A 22,216-nucleotide genomic window follows, 5' to 3' on the forward strand; every position below is an offset into this window, starting at 1 on the left:
AAACTTGTACCTATTGATATAAAGGCCATCAATCGTAGATAAAATTTAATTTTTTTTTCTCAAAAATTTAGTTCCGGAAATTGGTTTGAAGATTCTTAATTTCCTATTATGAAGATTTTTTCATGCATAACTATATTCAGGGAAGTCAGATTGTCTTGGGTAAAGGTACGGAGATAGCATCAAAAAATTTCCTAAGAATACCATAAGCTGAGATTTTTTTTTTTTTTTTTTTTTTTTTTATAATTTACGCGCACTAAAGGGAGTTAAATACCCTTAATATGTTAAACACAGTGCGAGCTTCAGGAAAATAGGGAGGGATTTAAAAGGAGAAACCGATGCACATTAGTTTTAAAGCTCTGGACATTAAAATGGCAGGGAAAAACAGAGGCGGGTAATATATTCCACATTCGTGTGGTGCGGCTAAAGAAAGAATCTCTGTATTTGACGGTACGGTTAAATAAATACGCTGTTTGATTATTTTAAAAACAATATAAAACAAAAATAATAAAAATATCAAATGAAATTAATTTGATATACTGAGTGAGAAGTATAACTTCAGTCGCGTGTACATGTGTACACACACTCTTTTTTTTTATTTACAAAAAACCATTTTTACAGACTTTACGAGGTAATCTACCAATATCTCAGTCATTTTTTTAACAATTCTCAATGTGTTATATGTTTTTGGAAAGAGGGTTCTCAAACCTTTGAAATGATGTACATAAGTCTATTGTAGGTTTTTATCCCATAAATCTTGAAAAAGTGATTTTTTCCTCAATTTATTCAACTTTACCCATTTTTATTGCACAATAAAGCAAACAAAATAAATTGCACGACTGGGGTCGCACGTACTTGCTCTTATGCTTAAAGTAACTATAATGTTAAAGCTTTTTATTCAAGAAATTTAAAATTTGATATTTTGAAGAAATTTCATAAGTAGTATAAAAAAATTAAATCTGTTTTTATAATTAATTAAACTCCATTTTAAATTATCTTAAAAAAAAAAACAAATATGCCATTTTATTTCTTGTATAAAAATGTATTTTTAGAAAAAAATTTTCGAAAATTGTAGGAGCCGTTTTTTAAAAAAATAATTTTTTATGTATAAAAATGTTTTAACATTTTTCAAAAAAAAAGTTGGTATGCCATTTTGAAGAAATAATTAATTTACACATAAAAACTAAATTTCAAAATTTTTCATTGATCTGTTTTCAAAAAATTGATTTTTCAAAAAAAAATTTTGAAATATTTTTTAAAGATCCAAAAATGCGTTTTTTGAAAATTTTCTAAATTCTTAATATTATCTTTACTTACACACGTTTGTATAAAAAATTTCATTTAAATCGGGTTAATGTTGTACGAGATATTCAGAAACGAAAAAAACCGTTCTATGACAGGTACCATTAATAACGGTACAAAAAATATTTTTTTTATTTTAAAAGTTGGCTCTTATGTGTAGTACTACACACAAAAATTTAAATCAAAATCGTTAGAGCCGTTTTTGAAAAATATTAACTTTTCTATTTCCGTTATATGGCAAGTACCGTTAGTTTTGGTCATAAAAAAAAAATTTCAATTTCCCCTCTAGGGAATCACCAAAAACTGCTAACTACCAAGTTTGAAGAAAATCACTTCACTGGTTTAGGCTGCAGCTCCAGATAGAGACAGACACACAGACAGACAGACAGACAGACAGAATTGCCGGACTCACTTTTTTGGCATTCTCCATCATCGTAATGTCATGTAAAATTGTTATCTCGAGTTCGATTTTTTTTACGAATCCTAAACTTGCCCTATAGTACCTATATCGCAAGTAAAAAATAAAGTTAGGCATAAATTGGTGTATAGTTTTATTAAATTTGACCAAAACTGCGGAATGTAGGCTACATTTTCGTAACTAGAAAATATGGCATATCATGATGTGAATTGCAAGGTGCACAATAGGGTGCTCGTTATTTTAAAATAATTGTAATTTGTATGCTCCTAAGATCTTTTATTGTTGGAAATAAACTAAAAAAAAAATTTTCCAAGTTTCAAGGCTTTAACTTTATTCTAACCCGTGCCGCCAAGCGGTTGAAGTTTCTTATGGAAATAACATGGGGTTTCTTTTACCTTGTTCGATCAATTATAAAATTCCAGCCAAACCATTTGTTCAAAAAATTTAAAACTTTACAGACTCAAACTTTACAAATGTAGCTATCATGTGAACATTTTACAGATTTTTAATCGTTATAGGTAATTTTAGAGATTTAGCTTGGTAAAGAAAATCATTTTTTTAAATTAAAAAAAAAAATACATTTTTATTCACAAATAAGCATAGTATGTATATTTGAAACTTATATTCAATTCAAAGTTATATAATTAACTAGTTTTTTATTTATTTACTACAGTCCTTTTTCTTAAATCGGGAACAGGATTTTTGAATATCGATGTAAGTTGAAGAATGAATAGGTACACAATTAGTTTATTGTATAACTATGAATTGAATATACATTTTAAATATTCATACAATGCTTATTTGTGAATAAAATGTGTTTTTTAATTTTTTTGCATTAATAGTGTAAAAAGCGATTTTTGAGAAAGTCTGAAAAAAAATGATTTTCTTTACCAAGCTAAATCTCTAAAATTATAACGATTAAAAATCTGTAAAATGTTCACATGATAGCTATATTTATAAGGTTTGAGTCTGTAAAGTTTTAAAGTTTTTGAACAAATGGTTTGGCTGAAATTTAAGATTGACCGAACAAGGTAAAGAAACCCAATGTTATTCCCATAAGAAACTTCAACCGCTTGGCGGCACAGGTTAGAATAAAGTTAGAGACTTGAAACTTGGGGAATATTTTTTTTAGTTTATTTCCAACCATATTAGATCTTAGGAGCATACAAACATAGAACACATTTAGAATTGTTAAAAAAATGACTGAGATATTAATAGATTACCTCGTAAAGTCTGTAAAAATGGTTTTTTGTAAATAAAAAAAAAATGGAGGGTTCTAAAAATATAACAAAAATATTTTTATGCATTATTCGACCATACGAACAGCCTACACAATGTAGTTTGTCGGGTTAGGCCAGTCATTATGTCGGAAAAAACGGCTTAGAAATGCAAAATGACCGAGAAAGCTAGATTTTGGATATGTTGTAGAGGATGCTTAAAAAAGCTTAACTTGAAGTTTTCGACCAAGATTTCCTATGAGCTTTTTCCGCCATTTTGAAAAAAAGGATAAAATTGGTTTTTTGACAATAACTCGGCTATCTGACGAGATGCGAAAATTTTACAAAGAGCTTTTTTGTAGCTTTTAACGAGTTCTACAATTCATGCATACACATTTTTTGTGTATCATGAACCGTTTTCGAGATATCGATTAAAAAAGTCAAAAATTTAGGACATGCCATTTGTTTTTTGACATAATCTATTTTTGGGTGATGAATATCGAAAAAATTATTAACATAAAATTTGTAGACCACATTCAGACCTATAATGTCGTATTTTTATATTTTTTTTGGACAAAAATTACGACTTCCAGCCGGCCGCAAAATCGTTTAGTCCACTCCCACCGCCAAGCAAGCCGCCCGGCCCGTTCGGTTGTAAAAAAAACAATCATTCATGTTTTTTTTAATGTTTATATCATTATATCAGTAACACATACATACAAATGTATGTATTTATTTAATAAATAATGAGAAGTAGATGGTAATGGTTTTTTTGTCACCCCAATTTTATTAACCCAAATTTTGTAAATACAGTATACCGGTTTTTTGTGTTGATTGTGCATTTTGTAATTTGCTTCAATCTCAATATTATTTAGTTCATCAAAATTGCAATTAGATCAGTGCCAATAATTTTTGAAAATAAAAAAATTATTAGCAGCATTTATGATAAATGGTATATGAAAGCGGAAAAATAAATTGCCCACAAACTAATTGGTGGAAAGGAGGCGGGTGAATGCCTTGTTCGATTTCACTAGTCAAAAAGTTTTTTTTTATAGAAATCAAAGTATATTTTTCTAATGATTTTTTGTATGCTGAGGTCGAATCTTTAGTCAGAAAAATTCTATCACGTTGAGATATAAACATGCCAATACATCACAAAAATAGTGTTTTGAACGTTCAAAATTCAATATCTCAAAAACTTTGCACGTTAGAGCTATTCTAATGCTAGATTGAATTTAAATCTTCTTAAAAGGCCATTAGAAAAGTATAATTTGGTTTCTATGGAAAATTATTTCTCGCCAATATTATGTCATTTACGGAAAAATCTATCTTAAAAATCGTTTTTTTTTCAATTTTTCTCAATATTTTCTAAATCAAAAGTATAGTTTTGTATACAATCATAAAAGGTTTTAATCTAAGTAACTGCATTCCAAGCTTTTCAAAAATCAAAAACTTTTTGGATTGGCAAATAGCTATTTTATCAAATTAAATTCGTCAAAAATCCAAAAATTAACTTTTTGCTCAAAAAACATTTAAAATACATAGAAAACATAACAAAGTAATTTTTAACCAAGATTTGTTAAAATCAAACCATTTTGGTAAAAAATAAAAAAATCGTATTTTTTGCATTTTTTCAATATTTTTGAGATTATATAAATAAAATGGTTTTAGTAAAAGTTATGACACTTTTGTTACCCACAACTTTTGCATTTAACTTTTTTTGATAGGAGGTCTACTTTTGACAGAAATCGTAAAAAACCAAGATTTTCGACACCAACACTTTTTCGCCCACCCACCCTTTTCCACCAATTAGTTTATGGGCAATTTATTTTTCCGCTTTCATATACCATTTATCCTAAATGCTGCTAATAATTTTTCTATTTTCAAAAATTATTGGCACTGATCTAATTGCAATTTTGATGAACTAAATAATATAGAGATTGAAGCAAATTACAAAATGCACAATCAACACAAAAAGCCGGTATACTGTATTTACAAAATTTGGGTTAATAAAATTGGGGTAACAAAAAAACCATTACCATCTACTTTTCATTATTTATTAAATAAATACATACATTTGTATGTATGTGTTACTGATATAATGATATAAACATTAAAAAAAAAAACATGAATGATTGTTTTTTTTTACAACCGAACGGGCGGCTTGCTTGGCGGTGGGAGCGGACTAAACGACTTTGCGGCCAAAAAAACATATAAAAATACGACATTGTAGGTCTGAATGTGGTCTACAAATTTTATGTTAATAATTTTTTCGATATTCATCACCCAAAAATAGATTATGTCAAAAAACAAATGGCATGTCCTAAATTGTTGAATTTTTTAATCGATATCTCGAAAACGGTTCATGATACACAAAAAATGTGTATGCATGAATTGTAGAACTCGTTAAAAGCTACAAAAAAGCTCTTTGTAAAATTTTCGCATCTCGTCAGATAGCCGAGTTATTGTCAAAAAACCAATTTTATCCTTTTTTTCAAAATGGCGGAAAAAGCTCATAGGAAATCTTGGTCGAAAACTTCAAGTTAAGCTTTTTTAAGCATCCTCTACAACATCATGGTATAAAAAGAGAAGGTATGATCATTAGAAAAAAACTCAGTATTGAGGTTTTGACAGCCCAGCCCATTGAAATTGTTGTTGTAAACAAATTTGTCTTGGGAATTGTTGTTGCTTCTGACTTTGCCAAAAGCCAAACGTCAAAACCTTATTACCCCATTTTGTAAGATGGCGGCTCTAATGATCATACCTTGTCTTTTTATACCATGCTACAACATATCCAAAATTTAGCTTTCTCGGTCATTTTGCATTTCCAAATGTATATAATGACTGGCCTAGGTGTATTTTCAGTGTCGCACCGTGTACGTGTACCAGACAGATACCAGACATTGCGACCGTGCGAGAGATCCATTAGTCTCTTTTCTCATTTTCGCGAAAAAAAAAATACAACAACACTTTGCATGCGCGATTAGCTTGCCTGGCGCCTCTTTTTTTATGGAAAAAACCTGTGTACATATGTACAACCAATAACAATGTATGTACCTACATACCAGAGATCCAAATGAGTATGTTCGAACCTGTTCGAACAATTTCAATTTTTTAAAACGATCGTTCGTGCTCGATCGTTTTCTCTCTATACTCGTAAATCATCTTATACTCATAAACAAAAATACTCACAAACAAAACCACACAAATTGTTTGAACTCATGAGTATACTCGATCCTCAATACCCACGAACAGAATTACTCGTAAACAGATTGATTGTTCATAAATACTAGGCTTTACTCGAAATGATCGAAAGTGATTGAAATGTTCGAACGTGATCGAAAAATCATGAACAGTTTGAACAATGAAAACAACCACTTCAAATTTCTACGTCCTATAGGTACCTGTTGCATATTTTTTTTATTTAGGTTTTGCGGGTTGGTTGTTTGCGGTACAACTGCAATTAAAGCAGGTTATTTTAGTTTTATAATTGTGGTGAAAAGGATTTTCAATGACTGAGTAAATAAAAAAGTAATTAGTCGTTAGGTAACAATACAAATGGGGTAGTGGGGAATGCCTAGTTAATTTGTGCAGGTAGGTGCGTAGTAGAAACATATCCCTAAAAAAATATGCAATAATGCGATTTGGGATGATTGTTTTTAAAACAAATGACTATTTTTTCGGGTAGGTATATTGGGGAAATTACAAATCAATTACAAATAGAAAGATACATTCAGTTTAATACGAAAGGCCCTGTGGATATTCTTCAATGGTGGTGTGAAAATAAAGGCCAATTCAAAAACCTTTATGAAGCACATAAAATCTTGAATTGTATTCCCGCAACATCAGCAGCATCAGAACGAGCATTTTCACAGGCTGGAAATATAATTACAGAACAACGATCGAGGTTGAACCCAGAAACTGTAAATAATTTGATGATTGCGAATTCAAACTTAAAGATAAATCCAATATAAATAATTTTTTTTCATAAATAATTTCATAATAACTTTTAACTTAATTTAATTTATTCAATTTTTTGTATCTAGCATTAAGTTTTATTTAATTTTTCTTTTTTTTCTGTATTTACTTTAATTTTATTCTAATATGTTTTTCTTCATTTCATTATCTTGTCAAATTAATTAATTTAAATAAAACAAATGTAACTTGCTTTTGTGTACCAAACTGATTCTCTTTTATTTTTGCTACAAGAAAAACCACCCTCGAACACTTTGAACATTTCCTTTCCAGTTCGAGTAATTTCGATCACATTGATCATAAACATTTTGTTCAAGATCATTTTGCTGGATTATACTCGAAAAGAAAAATGATCGTTTGAACTCGTTTGAAATGTAGGATTACTTACGAGTCATCATACTCCTAAACAGGAAAGCTCAAACATATTTGAGTTGTGTTGATTTTGTTTGTTCGAGATCGTTTTTTTCGAGTAAGTACTCGATGTTCGTAAACAATACTCGACTCGTTTGGTTCTCTGGTAGATACCTAAGTCCATCTTTTTCTATATACCTACCACCAAACAACACTCAACAGAGCGAGTGCGAGAGATCATGTAGAAACAAATTAGAAGATAATAATGTGAGAGGTACAACTAGCGCCATCGGAATTTGTTTGAACTACAAATTCCAATACATACGCATTCCATGAATTTCTGAGGAAAAAATGGAAAGTAGACTTTTTTTTCAAAAATTAATTGTAAGAAAACTATTATAGCAATTCTTGTTTTCTAACTTGATATTGATAGAAAAATAAGAAAAACAAAATAAAAACATTGTAACAAAAAATTTAATAATTTTGGTTTCTAAGTTTAGCTTATTGTTTTTGGGACTACTTAAAAAGCAATTGTAGGGTTACAAAACAATATTTTCAAACAAAATATATCTTTACTCTTTACTCTTTACATAGTCAATAAACTAAGCTTTTAAATAAAATAAAAATCATAATTATACTTTGAAAAACAAATTAATTAAACCACTTTTAAAAAAAAAAAGTTAAGAAAAAATGACTTTTTAACATTTTTTGTTTTTTTAAGATCTTAAAACTTAATATATATTTCTTTAACTAATCAATGTGTTAGTATTTGAGTTGAGGTACTTATTTCTTTTTATTTCGATGAATGTTATTAATAAATTGCACGTGTTCAAACATTGTAACATGAGGAAAAATAGGTTCAGTTTCGATTAATTTTTTCTCCGTAGTTTGGTTCAATTTCAATCGAAAATAGAAATAAAAAAAATAAAAATTTTAGTCTAACGAAGAAACAAACCGCTATCTTTCAGGTCGTTCTAAGACAACGAAAATTTTATCATGTTTTGTTCTCTCTTAATTACAAGTGCACAAATTTGGAAACTGTGGGGATGAAGATATTCCTAAAATACATAAGCCAAAATGTACCTCAATTTGTTCTTCGCTTAGCGTTCCTTGTTATGAGTTATCTAAATATATTGTAAAAATTTTAAAAAACATAACTCTAAATTCTAAATATAATGTTAAAAATGCTTCATCGTTTATTTCAACAGTTTCTCCAATTATTTTAGAACAAGATAATATTCTTGTTTCTTTCGATGTAGTTTGATTATTTACAAACATTCCCATTCCATTAGTACTAGAATTGATCGAAAAAAGTTGGGACTCAATCAAAGAATAAACCACATTTCCGAAAAATAAATTCTTAAAAATCTTACGTTTTTGTGTGATTGATAATAATTTATTTAACGTTTCTATCAACAAAAACAAGGAGTTCCGATGGGAAGTCCTGCTTCTCCAATATTAGCAGATATTGTTATGGAAGCTTTATTAGATGAGGTTTTTGATAAAATTGCAGATAAGCCGAAAATAATAACAAAATATGTTGATGACATTTTTATAATCATGAAATCTAGTCATGTTAATTCTACTCTAACTGCTTTAAATTCTTTCCACCCGAAAATGTTTACAGTTGAGAATGAAAATAATGGAAAACTTCCATATCTTGACGTAATGGTAATAAGAAAAAACAACAAATTGATATATGATTGGTATAAGAAACCAACATCTTCGGGTCGTCTTATTAATTTTAATTCCGAACAGCCTAAACAAGTTATAATCAATACGGCAAAAAATTTCATAAAAAGAGTATTGGATATCAGTGACATTGTCTTTCGTCAAAAGAATATTAAAATAATCACGGATACCTTGTTTGCCTATTCATTTCCTTTAAATATAATTAGAATATTATTGAATCAACACTTTAACCCAGTGGTTCAGGCAAATTTAGTAACAAATGTTACAAAATTTTCTTACAAAAGTGTTCTATTTATTCAAAATCTTTCAAATATAATGTTAAACGCTCCTATAAGGAATAAAAAAACGTTCGTTTAGCATTTAAATCAGCAAATACATTAAGAACTTCATTGTTTTCATATTTAAAAGGCGAATTTTCCAAATTTGAAAAATCAAGCATTGTTTATAAAATAAAGTGTTTAGGTGATTGAACAAATCACTGTCCTTCGGAAACTTAAAATCACTGTCCTTGCAGAAACTTAAGACTGGGTTCCCTTTTTCAGCGAAGTCAGATCTCATGTAAAAGCATTTGTGTGTATTTGTGAATGTGTTTCGCTCTCTCGCCATCGAATTCTCTGGATTTTTCCTCTCAGGATGTTGGTTATGGTTTTCATTCATTAGGCGTGTTTTTTTGGCATCGCTATCTGCAGCCAAATTGTATTTCCCAAAAAAACGTATCCGCAGTTGCCCATCCGCAGCTGTCTAGCTGTCAGATAATAAAACAAAAACAACAAAACCGAATTTTATTCAAGATTATTTTTGAGTAGTTTTTACGCATAATTTATTGATTTTTAAACGTTAGAAATGAAACAGACCAAATTAAATTACTAAAAATGGATTTTCCTTATTTTCCATTTGTACATCCATCTGCATTTGTTCAAAGTTTGATTTTTTATTTGGGTTTTGCTTTCGGATAAGTTTTTGACATATTGGGATATGTTCGTAGATTTGGGTACAGTCGTCGTTCATGAATTTGGAGTTTTTATAGGTGGCCCGTTTATATGCAGGGTCGAAAGATCGAAATTGAAATTCGTATGTGAAATGTGGAAGACTTTTTTTAATTTTGACAATAAGGGTCAAAATTTGTATAAATAACTTTTACTTAACTTTAAGGTATAACTACAACGGCCACTTTTTGCAAAAAGTCAAAAAGTGAAAATTTTCAAACTCATTTTGTGATAGTTTTTCTGTCCACAAAATTAAAAATAATGATGCAGAAAGCTTATTTTTTGTTTTAAAAAACAATTTTTGTAGTTTTTTCCTAAAACAAATAGCGCTAGAAATAAATAAAAAATTTTTACTTTTGTAAATTTCCCACTTTTTCACTTTTTAGGTCATTGTAGTTATGGCTAAAGTCTCAAATAGATCATGAAATCTGAGACTTTTCCCCTTTTTCCTCACTTTACATCCACTTCTAGCTGTCAGATTCATAAATTTGAAAAAAGTGGACATATCCAAACTCATTTTTTGAAAGTTTCTGCATACCAAAATTAAAAGCAATGATGCAGACAACTTATTTCTTGATGTCAAAAACAATTTTTTTAGTTTTTTTTTAATATGGCGCTAGAAAGAAAAAAAAATACTTTTGCAAATAAAAACGACATTACAGAAAAATATTAAACACCGTATAATAATTATGTGCGACTTGTTCCTTGATTTTATTTCACTAAAAAGCATTTAAAGTTTAGAGTAGGTTAAGTTTTCATCAATGGTAAATATGTATATAAATGAAATGTAGAAATAATTTTATGTGTGCGTTCCAATACTAATTCAAAATAAACTTAAATAAAAGAACGCACTTTAAGTACGTTGCAGATTGCACTCTGCGAACATAGCTTCGAGACTCTTGATTTATCCGATTATCCGAAATTTTCTCCGATCGAGTATCGATACTCGAAAAAATGTCAATTTCTTATCCGCAGCTAGATTTAAGTTTAAGTTTTATCCGCAGCTGGGTGTTGTATTTGTAATACATGGAAGCTCCCACTGCAGATAGGGATAGCGGTGCCAAAAAAACACGCCTATTGTCTCTTTGTGAGATCGCCATCGCACTCACGCGTTCGGGGTGGCATGCAAATGGATGTAGGTATACATAGATCTTTATATGGATATGGTGTTTGTGGACGAAAACTGGTTTGAAATTCAATATTTTCATGAAAGATTTATGGAGTGTATACCTATTTATTTTTGAAATGAAAAAGAAACTTGTTTCCATGTTGATGTTGTGGATGGCATTTGAGTTTTTTGTGTATCAGAGAAATTTTTTGCATTATAATAATAATTATAGTTGTTCAGCGGAGAAGCAGGTAGAGGATGTGTTATGTGGGTTCATTGATATAATATACTTGACAGTATCCTGTGTGTAGTGTGTATAAAAATATGAGTAGGTAGATGCGCAGAAGGATTGATTTTCAGGTTCTTGCTTACTTTTGAGTTGTTCTTCGTTGAGAAATTTTTTGGCTAGCACTCGCGCTGACATGAAAATGTATGTACATACAATATATATAATGTTTAGGTTCATATGTGTATGTTGTTTGAGGATGGACTCGAGATAAATCTTGTATGACATTATGATAATGGAGAATGCCTCAAAAAGTGTCTCCTGAACTGATTTTTTGAAACTAAGGCCTCATGCTGATTGCAATAAATATTTAGCCGAGAATAAATTGATAGTTATGATTATGACTGTGTATAAAATTTAGCCTTGAATAAATATAGCTGTGTGAATTTGGATAGACCAAACAAACCAAGATTAATGCAAAGAATTTCGCTGACACTTGAAAAAAAAACCAAAAGTGTCAACTCGCACGCGCGAGTGCGATATTATAAACACGAAATGAATTTTTAGGAAAAACCCAAGTCAACAAGAACAAAACAACCCTTTTTGAAAACCAAAGATAATGAACTTGCAAAAAATATCTACTATCTACCTACTCTCTTCAGCATCTTCATAATTTCATGAATGATTTCTGCCTGCCTGAGTGAGGAAATAGGAAACAAAAAAAAAAGTATTATGTTAACACAAAAAAAAAAAAATATAACGAGAAAATGAGAGCGCAAGAGCAAGTTTTTTTTTTCAATAAATAGAAAAGAACAGAAAGAAAGAGTTCATCAGCGCCAGCTTATGCGTGGCATTCTTTTGAACTAAATTTGTATGTGTGCGTGATTAATGGAATTTTCAAAGTAAAAAAAGCTAAAATAGACACTTTTTCAACAATTTATATTAAAAATACTGTGAGCAAAAATATATATTTTTTTTTAAACTGATTTGAAATATAATGAAAAAAAAATAATAAAAATAAATTGTGGATGCTTTGACTGCCCCTTTCTCAAAAACAGAATGCAAATATTGGTTTATTAAAATCAAATTTTTAGTGGGTAAATAAAAAAAATATTTTTTTGGCAAACTGGCTGCATGAAAAACTTTATTAACTTCTTATTAAAAAAAACAAAAATATTTTAAAAAATAATCACGCTTTGCCCCACGACTAAAATGCTAAAAAAGTGCATTTTGACACTTTTCCTTCAAATTAACCGTTCAAACTAACTTCAAATTAAATTTTAGTAATTATTTTGGATTCTCCTTATTCCACTTTACAATTTTCTTTTTGTTTCATCTAAAAACACCAATAAATGGTAAAGTTATTCTAAGAAGAGTGAGTAAAAAAAACATGGAATTACAACATATTGACGAAGCTTTTTTTCTAATAAAAAAAAAAAAACATCTGTTGCGCCTACTGCATGAAAACACATTTGATCATTATAAAACAAAAACAAAAAAAATAAAAAGTTTATAAACAACCGTGCCCCAACCAAAATTCTGATTCAATATAGATTTGCAGAAAAAAAAAATCAATTTCGACTCTTATAAAAATCGCCAAAGAAATGTTTCTAAAATTTAAATGATGCAAAAATGTGCATACGTTTATTGCCTTTTCAAAAAGATTTCATAAGATTATCTTATAAACTGCAAAAGTTATAAAACAATAAGTCAACCATCTTCCATTAAAATGCTATGGAAACCCCCCCTTAAGAATGGAATCGCTCATCATAGATCAGATATAAATAGTGGGCATTCCCAAAAAACAGCATTAGCTTTGCATTGTATAGACGAAGGACATAGGCCAGATTTCAATAACATAGACATATTACAAACAGAAAAACATTATAGTAAAAGGATGTTACAAGAAATGTTACACATTTAAGATACAAATAATACTGTCAAATGTCAATGAAGGTCAGATTTTGACGGACTTAGCAGTATATACAGGGTGTCCCACAGTCACCGCCCCAAATGAAAACCATAGATTCCTGAGGTCATTCTAAGTCGAAAAACTTAAAAGACAATTTTCTCGTTTTCGTCGATTTTTCGATTTTTTGCGGTCAATAAGAAATAATATTCTATTCTATAATAAATAAGCAGTATTTATAGTCAATTTGTCCAAAGAAATATGTTAGATTAAATTTTGTCTCTTTTTTAACTTGAATTTTTAGATCAGATTTGTTTGTGTAATTCAAATTTCTTATCAAATAAAATAATTAAATTTTAATATTTTGAAATTTCAATGATACGAAACGTTTTTTTCAAGACATTTATTATTAAGTTTTAAGATATTTTACCATATATAAAAAAAGAGACAAGCAGATTGTTAAGAAACCTTAAGAGGTTTAAAAATTTTTTTAAATATTGTAAATATAGATATTTAGTATTTATTTTTTATTTATAAGAAATGTCATTTATAGAGTCCTGAAGAAAGGTGTATTAATACCTGAAACGTCGACTGATACAAGTAGGAAAATAAGAAAAGACCTGTAGCCCACAAAAGTAGAATTTGTTTAAGAATTTAATGTTTTGAGGCAATTTATTTTACTTTTACTTTTTTGCCAAGTTTCATGAGTGTACATTTTTTTTTTATTTGTTGATTTTATGTACTATTTTACCTGTACTATGAAGTTTTTGCACTCAAAACTAATTGTGAACAGCAAGTGTTTCGCTTAGGACCTCGACCTTGTTGATGATTTTGGACGGAATTTCAATATTACCACTTCTTGTGTTCCAAATCCGGCGGATTAAAATCCGTTTTCAATAAAAACGCAATTTTTTAAACGAAAAAAAAAATATATAAACAAACACTTGATAATAGCAATCATATTTTCTTATTTTTAAAGCATTCAAGAAAAATATTTTTTTCTATATACCATTTGACTTCTCTTCCTTAGTTTTTGTCTTTTCTAACCATTTGCTCAAATATAACATTTTTAAGATTAAAAAACAAGCTTCTTTAATTTTTTTTGTTCGTAATGAAAGAACAATGCCCAAGTTTCTCAGAAGGTAACATTCTTTCGCTTAGGATAATGGTAAAAATGATATTTGACCTATCAACCGAATTTCCGGTTTTCTCCTTGTTAAGTTTGCTGATTTAAAATGTTTTTCAAATCAGAACCTAAATTAGAACGAGCCCGTTCACAGTTTTATATGAGCATTCAAACCGAAAAACGATAAATACATACTTTTATTTAACGAAAAAATAAAAAAAAAATAAGCTGGAAAATCGTTATCACAACCCTTAATCACAGAAAACTGTAAAATTATGTTTAATACTGTTCTAGAGCAGGTGTTGGCTTGGCAGATATTTTTCAGGGAGAAAATTGCAGGGAACTTGAAATTTTAAATAGAAACTGATTTTTCAGGTGAAGATTGAATCTAGAATAGGTAGTTTTTGTTATTTGGGCCCACCAGGCCAATTTTCAAAGCCTGGTAGCGACCCCCAAATTTTATCGGATTTGGAAAATTTTTTTTTGACAATTTTTTTTTCATGAGAGGGAACCATTTGACGGGTTGGGAGAATGTAGTTTCAAAAGTTTTAAAATAAGCCGCACCCTAATACATATATCATTTTTTTTAAAATATATAAAAAAATGGCATCTTGGAATAGAACAAAGTGCGCAATTATCCACTGTGGAGCGACAAAAACTGAATGCCCAGATCCCATATGTAAGATTATTTGATTTCCCAAAAAAAGATACCACCTGTAAAGTAAACGCAATGGCTATCGTTAGTAGGAGAGTCACAAGAACATATAGAAAGCCTTAAATGGCCCTATATACATATGCAGCAAACATTTTGAGAAATCATTCATTTATTGGAAAAAAAATATTTAAGAAGGAATGCATATCCCTCGCTGTACTTGGAGCGATCTGAAGATATGTCTTGTTCACGTAGTGAATCTGTTCATTTTGATCCCAGCAACGCTAGAATTACTTACGAAAAGCAAAATGAAGGGCGCAGGGACATAAGTCCCCGGGACATAAGTCCCGAATTTTTTTCGGGACTAATGTCGCACTTTACTGGGTCATACGCCCCGAATCCAATTCGGGAATTATGTCCCACGTATTTTTTTTTTGCATAAATATACCTATAGAGACTACAGCTGACGAAATAATAGAACCGATATTGTTCTCTCGATTTTTTTTTCGTAGTACCAACTCCAATGTAAGGTACGGTTACAAGCTGTTGGAAAACAAAAGCAAAGTTTGCAAATTTATTGGTTGGTCGAAATTGCATCGCGACAAAATATAAACAAATGTATAAAGTGAAAGTTTATTAATTGAAATTTGTGATAACCGATATGAGTTCTTACCAGGGTTAAGCCTTAAGCGGAAAAAAATTTCTCAAATTCGAATCTCTTTAATTTGGACAACCCAAACGCGAAGCGCAAACAAATTTTGCCCACGGGAGAATCCATTTTGAGGTGTGGAAATGAAAATTCGAGCGAATTTTTGATTATGTCGAAAAAAACATGGTAATAAGGAACTAAGACGTTCACGGGTTATTAAAAAACAACGGCAACACTTACAGTTATGATTGATACTTTTTTCAAAAGTTAAGATTATATACTTAATACTAATTTTAAAATAAAGTTATTTAATCAGTTGTTTTTGAAATAAACGAGTGAGTCAGATAAAGAAAATAGTTTTTCTATTTTATCAAAAAGTAGGTAGAAAGTAAGGAACATATGATTTTCATGATCTGATAAGAAATCAATTGAGGCAAATTACTTATCAATCAATTTCGTATTGAAGTCCACAGTCTTTGTGAAAATTATATTCAATTGGATTGGGGAGATAGACCCCCTTCCCATAGTCAACAATGATTGTATTTAACCCCTCTACAAAATCTCATTATTAATTCTTGGTTCTTAAGTTATCGTACTTTCCCCTCAAATGTTTCTGTTTTACTTGAGTAAAACTAAAAATGCGAAAAAAAGATAGACTCAAATGGCCATACTTCGGTTAATTTTCAATGAAAAAACTTAAGTGAGCACAGCATTTTGAAGGAAATTTAATTTTCTTTTTTTCCTTAATGTTTATGCCTATCTCAACCAAAAAAAAAATGTTCAACTAAAAAAGCAAAAAAACTAAAAAATCGAATTTTTTTGATATTTTTTACATCATTGTTTCGGCTGTTTTGGTATGGAAATTTTTTTTTCAATTTTTAAAAAACGTTATTCTAATAGGGAATTCTCTACAAAAAGTTCTAAATGCAATATATCAAAATTTTGCTTACGAGATATATTGAAAAAACCAAAAAAGGGGCTTTTGCACCCCTATCTTCAATTTCCACCCTCTCATTTAATAGCACTCCGCGGTTTTATCTTCTCTTATAACACATTGAATGATTCCTGCAATAAAAACCCGTGAACGTCTTAGTTCCTTTCTGAATGACATAATCAATAGCCTATCAAGAGAATATTCCAATGAGGAAAAGTGGATTTCGCAATGCATTTTTTTTTTTTCGTTCTTCCTGTAGCTACAACTTTCTTCGGGATCAACTTGGTTTGCACTTGCCACATTCATCATCTTCCTTGGATAGACTGATAAACATAAAAAGCCTTTCTCCTGGGGCTCATATTAATGTTTTGAACGAAATAAGGAACGTAACATCAAAACTATCAGCAAAAGATGGAGAAGTCATTGAAATTTTTGACGAAATGAGTTTACAAAAAAATCTGACCTACAATAAATTCAAAGATGAAATTGAAGGTTTTGTGGATTATAGAAATAACCAAAGATCTAATGATTTTGCTAAATCTGCATGTGTGTTCATGATTCGCAGTGTATGTGGCAATTTTAAGCAGGTGTTATATCATGTTTTTTGTCCAAGCAATAATCATATGAAGCAACTTTGAAAAATTTAGATTGTTACCTTTATATTGCTTAAGATCAAAAGATATAACATGTTAAAAATCCATTATCTCTGGATTGTGAACATAAATTACTACAAATATAGTCCTAGTTATTAAATATTATCTATCTATGGTTAAAATTTCATTTACCGAACTATTAAAATAAAAAGATATAGGTATCTTAATAAAAAACCGTTAAAACGGTTTAACATAATTTGGTCAAAAATAATTTTAGAGCTCGTACATGCGTGCGCTGTGCATAACCAACACCTAAAAATAAAAAAGTACTCAAAACTATCCCTAAAAATAGGTGTTTTTCAAAAAATCATATTTCAAAACGCAACGCCTTAGAAATAAAATGCACGACTGGGGTCGCACGTACTTGCTCTTGCAGTTCAAAGCACTTTTATGTTAGTCTACTTGTAGATTATAAGAGCTGCCTCTATATATGTATATTTTTAAGAAATTTGGTTTATGTAGAGGAAGAACCGACATGGAAACTAAAATTTGTTAAATAAAATTTTCTTTTTGTTATTTGACTTTTTTGAGAAAAACAAAAAATGCAGTTTTATTGCAATTGCTTTGAATATTACGTATGCATAATTTAATCAAAATCGTTAGAGCCGTTTTCGAGAAAATTGCAATTACTAATTTAAGCCGACATTAGTGATTAAAAATAAAATGCACGACTGGGTCGCACGAACTTGCTCTTAGAGTTAAAGTTGCTTAAATTTAAAAAAAAAAATTAAATAAAATCTGAAATTAAATTGCCCTCCAAAACAAGTATGCAGTTTTGATTGATATATTAACATGCATTTTTAGAAAAAAAAATTTTCAAAATCGTTAGAGCCGTTTTTTAAAAAACTACTTTTTAATAAATAATTTTTTGGAAAAAAAGTCTTAGAATAAAATTGGTATGCCATTTTGTAGAAATCACTAATCAACATCTAAAAACAAAATTTCAAAAAAATTCAATGTCCCGTTTTCGAAAATTTGATTTTTCAAAAAAAAATTTTCAAAATTTTTTTAAAAATCCAAAAATATTTTTTTTTTAAATTTTATTTTTGGCTTATATTAAGATTATATAAATGCTTCTTCACAAAAAGTTTCGATGAAATCGAATAAGCAGTTTCGGAGATAATCGGATTTGAAAAAAACGGTTCTATGGCAGGTACCGTTAATAATGATTTTCAAAAAAAAATTTTTTCATTGAAAGATAGACCTTAGCTTAAAACTAACATTTGAATTTTTTAAACAAAATCGTTAGAGCCGTTTTCGAGATATTTCAATTTTACTAAAATCGGTATATGACAAGTACCGTTATTTTTGGTCCAAAAAAATTAATTCCAAAAAACCCTCTGGAGAGTCGCCAAATAACGCTACATACCAAGTTTGACATTAATCGGTCCATCCGTTTAGGCTGTAGCTCCTTATACAGACAGACTGACAGACTGACAGACTGACAGACTGACAGACTGACAGACTGACAGACTGACAGACTGACAGACTGACAGACTGACAGACTGACAGACTGACAGACTGACAGACTGACAGACTGACAGACTGACAGACTGACAGACTGACAGACTGACAGACTGACAGACTGACAGACTGACAGACTGACAGACTGACAGACTGACAGACTGACAGACTGACAGACTGACAGACTGACAGACTGACAGACTGACAGACTGACAGACTGACAGACTGACAGACTGACAGACTGACAGACTGACAGACTGACAGACTGACAGACTGACAGACTGACAGACTGACAGACTGACAGACTGACAGACTGACAGACTGACAGACTGACAGACTGACAGACTGACAGACTGACAGACTGACAGACTGACAGACTGACAGACTGACAGACTGACAGACTGACAGACTGACAGACTGACAGACTGACAGACTGACAGACTGACAGACTGACAGACTGACAGACTGACAGACTGACAGACTGACAGACTGACAGACTGACAGACTGACAGACTGACAGACTGACAGACTGACAGACTGACAGACTGACAGACTGACAGACTGACAGACTGACAGACAGACAGACGGACTTCCGGGACCCACTTTTTTGGCATTGTCTACCATCGTAATGTCATGGAAAAATGTTATCTCAACTTTTTTTTTTGTACGAATACATAACTTGATATATAGTACCTATATCGCAAGTAAAAAGGAAATACCATATTTCTATTATCCGTATTTTTAGAGAAAAACTAAAAACGCAGTTTTGTTGGAACTTTGTACAGCAATATGTGTGTTAAATTTAATCAAAATCGTTAGAGCCATTTTCGAGAAAAGTGCAATAACTCAAAAATTTTGTATGGGAGCTATACGTTCTAAGCGAGATATTAAAAAACAAAAAAAAAACAACCTTGGAAATTACAAAAAAAAACATCTATACCAAATTTCAAGAAAATTCGTTCACCCGTTTAGGCTGTAGCTACTTGTACAGATGGACGCACCGACGCACAGACCCACGGACGTCATGACGAAACCCACTTTTTTTTACTTCTTCATCATCGTAATGTTAGTTTTAATTCAAACCTCGATTTTTTTTTTTTTGATACAAAACCAATACTTGCCCTATTGAGCAAGTAAAAAATTAGTATAAGATGCCTGATTTTTTTCATCAATTTCATTAGCTTTCTAATGACACCTTTCAAAAAGAAAATGTATCCGCCGCACGGTTGTCCAAAATGACTTATCTCGTTGCAAAAATCATAACTTTTGAACGGATTGAGGTAGCGGTACAGTTTACACCTATGAATTTCAAGAAAATTGTTTTACAGTGTTTAGTAATCATCGACCGAAAACAGATTTTCTTAAAAAAAAAATATTTAAATTAAAATTGGTATGCCATTTTGTAGAAATCACTAATCCACATCTAAAAAAAAGTTGAGATAACATTTTTCCATGATATTACGATGATAGAGAATGCCAAAAAAGTTGGTCCCGGAAGTCTGTCTATCTGTCTGTCTGTATAAGGTTCTACAGCCTAAACGGATGGACCGATTGACTTCAAATTTGGTATGTAGCATTTTTTGGAGACCCTCCAGAGGGGTTTTTGGAATTAATTTTTTTAGACCAAAAATAACGGTACTTGTCATACACCAATTTCAGTAAAGTTGTAATTGCTCAAAAACGGCTCCAACGATTTTGTTTAAAAAATTGAAATGTAAGTTTTAAGACAAGGTCTATCTTTTAATGAAACATTTTTTTTTTGAAAATCATTATTAACGGTACCTGCCATAGAAGGGTTTTTTTTTTTAATCCGATATTCTCCGAAACGGCTTATTCGATTTCAACGAAACTTTTTGCGAAGAAGCACTTATATAACTCAAATATAAGCCAAAAATAAAATTAAAAAAAAAATAGTTTTTGGATTTGAAAAAAAAAAGACTTGTGTCACTCGAAGACTGCCGCGGTAAAGCTATTGCATTTCATTTTTTATCGACTTATGCAATTATAATTATTTATTTACCTACACTACACAAAAACAATGATTATGTTTTTTTTTATCTACCTATCAATTCATATACAACAACAAGGTCACATTTGAAAACATGCATACACACAATCTCATGTCATGAACTTCTCCAGACAAAAAAAAAGAAAACACAAGAATACTTTTTCTCTTCTGATTTAATATCGCAAGCGCAATTTCACAAATCACAAGAAGTTGAACAAGAAACAGAAGAATGGGAAGAGAAAAGAAAATACAGATAATTTTTTTGCTTCTGATTTATTCTGCAGACACAGCATTTATGGTCTTCTTCCTTACTCCTCTCTTTGTTGTCTAACACAATTTTTATAACCCTCTCTGTCTGACTTAAGGAAGTTGAACAAGAATCAGAAGAAAATAATAAAATACATACACAAACACACCATACCATACACGTATATAGCGAATTATCTATGTGTGGTGTTGGGGCGTAGTCGTACTTTTTTTTTTGTTCGTTTTCCTTTTTTCTTTTGTTGAATTAAAAACTTTTATTTTTCTTTTGTTTTTTTCTTTAGTTTAACTTTATTTATTTGATAATAATTTTCTTGAATCTATTACTTATAAACTGTCTTTTAGTTTAAAGTTTCAAGTTTTCTTTTTCTTTATGTAGTAGGTACTACTTGCGTGCTTGGTGTGGTGTGGTGACTGTCAACGATGAATGAGAAGAATGACTGACTGAATGGTTTTTTAATACTTAAGGTTGGCAGCAATGCCAATTTTTAATTCGGACCGGGAGGAAACGAAACGTGGGCGCGTTCGGGAATAGGGACAATTTGCGTTCCGCAATTTTCCAAAAAACGGAGTACGCAATTTTCCCTAAAACGGAATACGCTTTTTACGTAGTCGTTTGTGGTTCCCCCCGGTAGAATATTCTGAATTGAACATTACCGCCCGCCTTGCAACCTTGCAACAATAAAAGAGCTGAAACAAACCACCAACACACCAGAACAAATGATAAAGAGTTAAATTATTTAAATTTATGACTTCAATTAAATTTTAATAAAGTATTTAGTAATTTTAAATGTTACACTGAATAATAATTTCCAAAATTAAAAGTACGAGATACAAAATTTTATCCCTATGCTTGAAAATTCAAAAGGCAATAACTAAAATTTATGAGAAATGTTTTCATTATACTCAAATTCATCTATATTTAAGAAAAAATCGTTTTTCACTTTACTTTTGAGGTAGAAGGATGCAAATTTTGGCAATCGAGCGCGTGATTATTCCCTTTTCGGTTCGAATTTCCGCGACGCGAATTTTGTTATCATGTCCGGCGTGCACGTTGATGACTCTCCCAAGGCGCCACTCGTTTGGGGGCAAATTTTCATTTCGTATAATGACGAGATCGTCAATTTGAACATTTCTTACGGGATACTTATATTTATACCGTTTATGGAGTTCCTTTAAATATTCTTCTTTCCAACGAGCGCTTAGTTGATGATGAAGAATTTGCAACTTTCTCCACCGATTTATAATACTTAACGATTGATCTGAATATGACGGTTCGGGCAAA

General features: G+C 30.4%; 1 protein-coding gene and 1 long non-coding RNA gene across 6 annotated transcripts in view; one reads left to right on the plus strand and one right to left on the minus strand.

Moving 5' to 3' along the window:
• LOC129905210 (uncharacterized) overlaps nucleotides 1-21,643 on the minus strand; it is a 31,472-nt gene extending 9,829 nt beyond the window's left edge. For 2 of the 3 annotated variants that reach the window (XR_008770565.1, XR_008770564.1), the window contains exon 1: nucleotides 21,074-21,643. This is a non-coding gene — a long non-coding RNA (uncharacterized LOC129905210). The remainder of the gene's footprint in view (nucleotides 1-21,073) is intronic. The other variant, XR_008770566.1, reaches the window with a different exon arrangement.
• LOC129905198 (nitric oxide synthase) overlaps nucleotides 1-22,216 on the plus strand; it is an 822,682-nt gene that overhangs the window by 7,260 nt on the left and 793,206 nt on the right. The gene's annotated exons all lie outside the window — the stretch shown is intronic.

Source organism: Episyrphus balteatus, chromosome 1 (assembly GCF_945859705.1).
Source record: "Episyrphus balteatus chromosome 1, idEpiBalt1.1, whole genome shotgun sequence".
NCBI lineage: Eukaryota > Metazoa > Arthropoda > Insecta > Diptera > Syrphidae > Episyrphus > Episyrphus balteatus.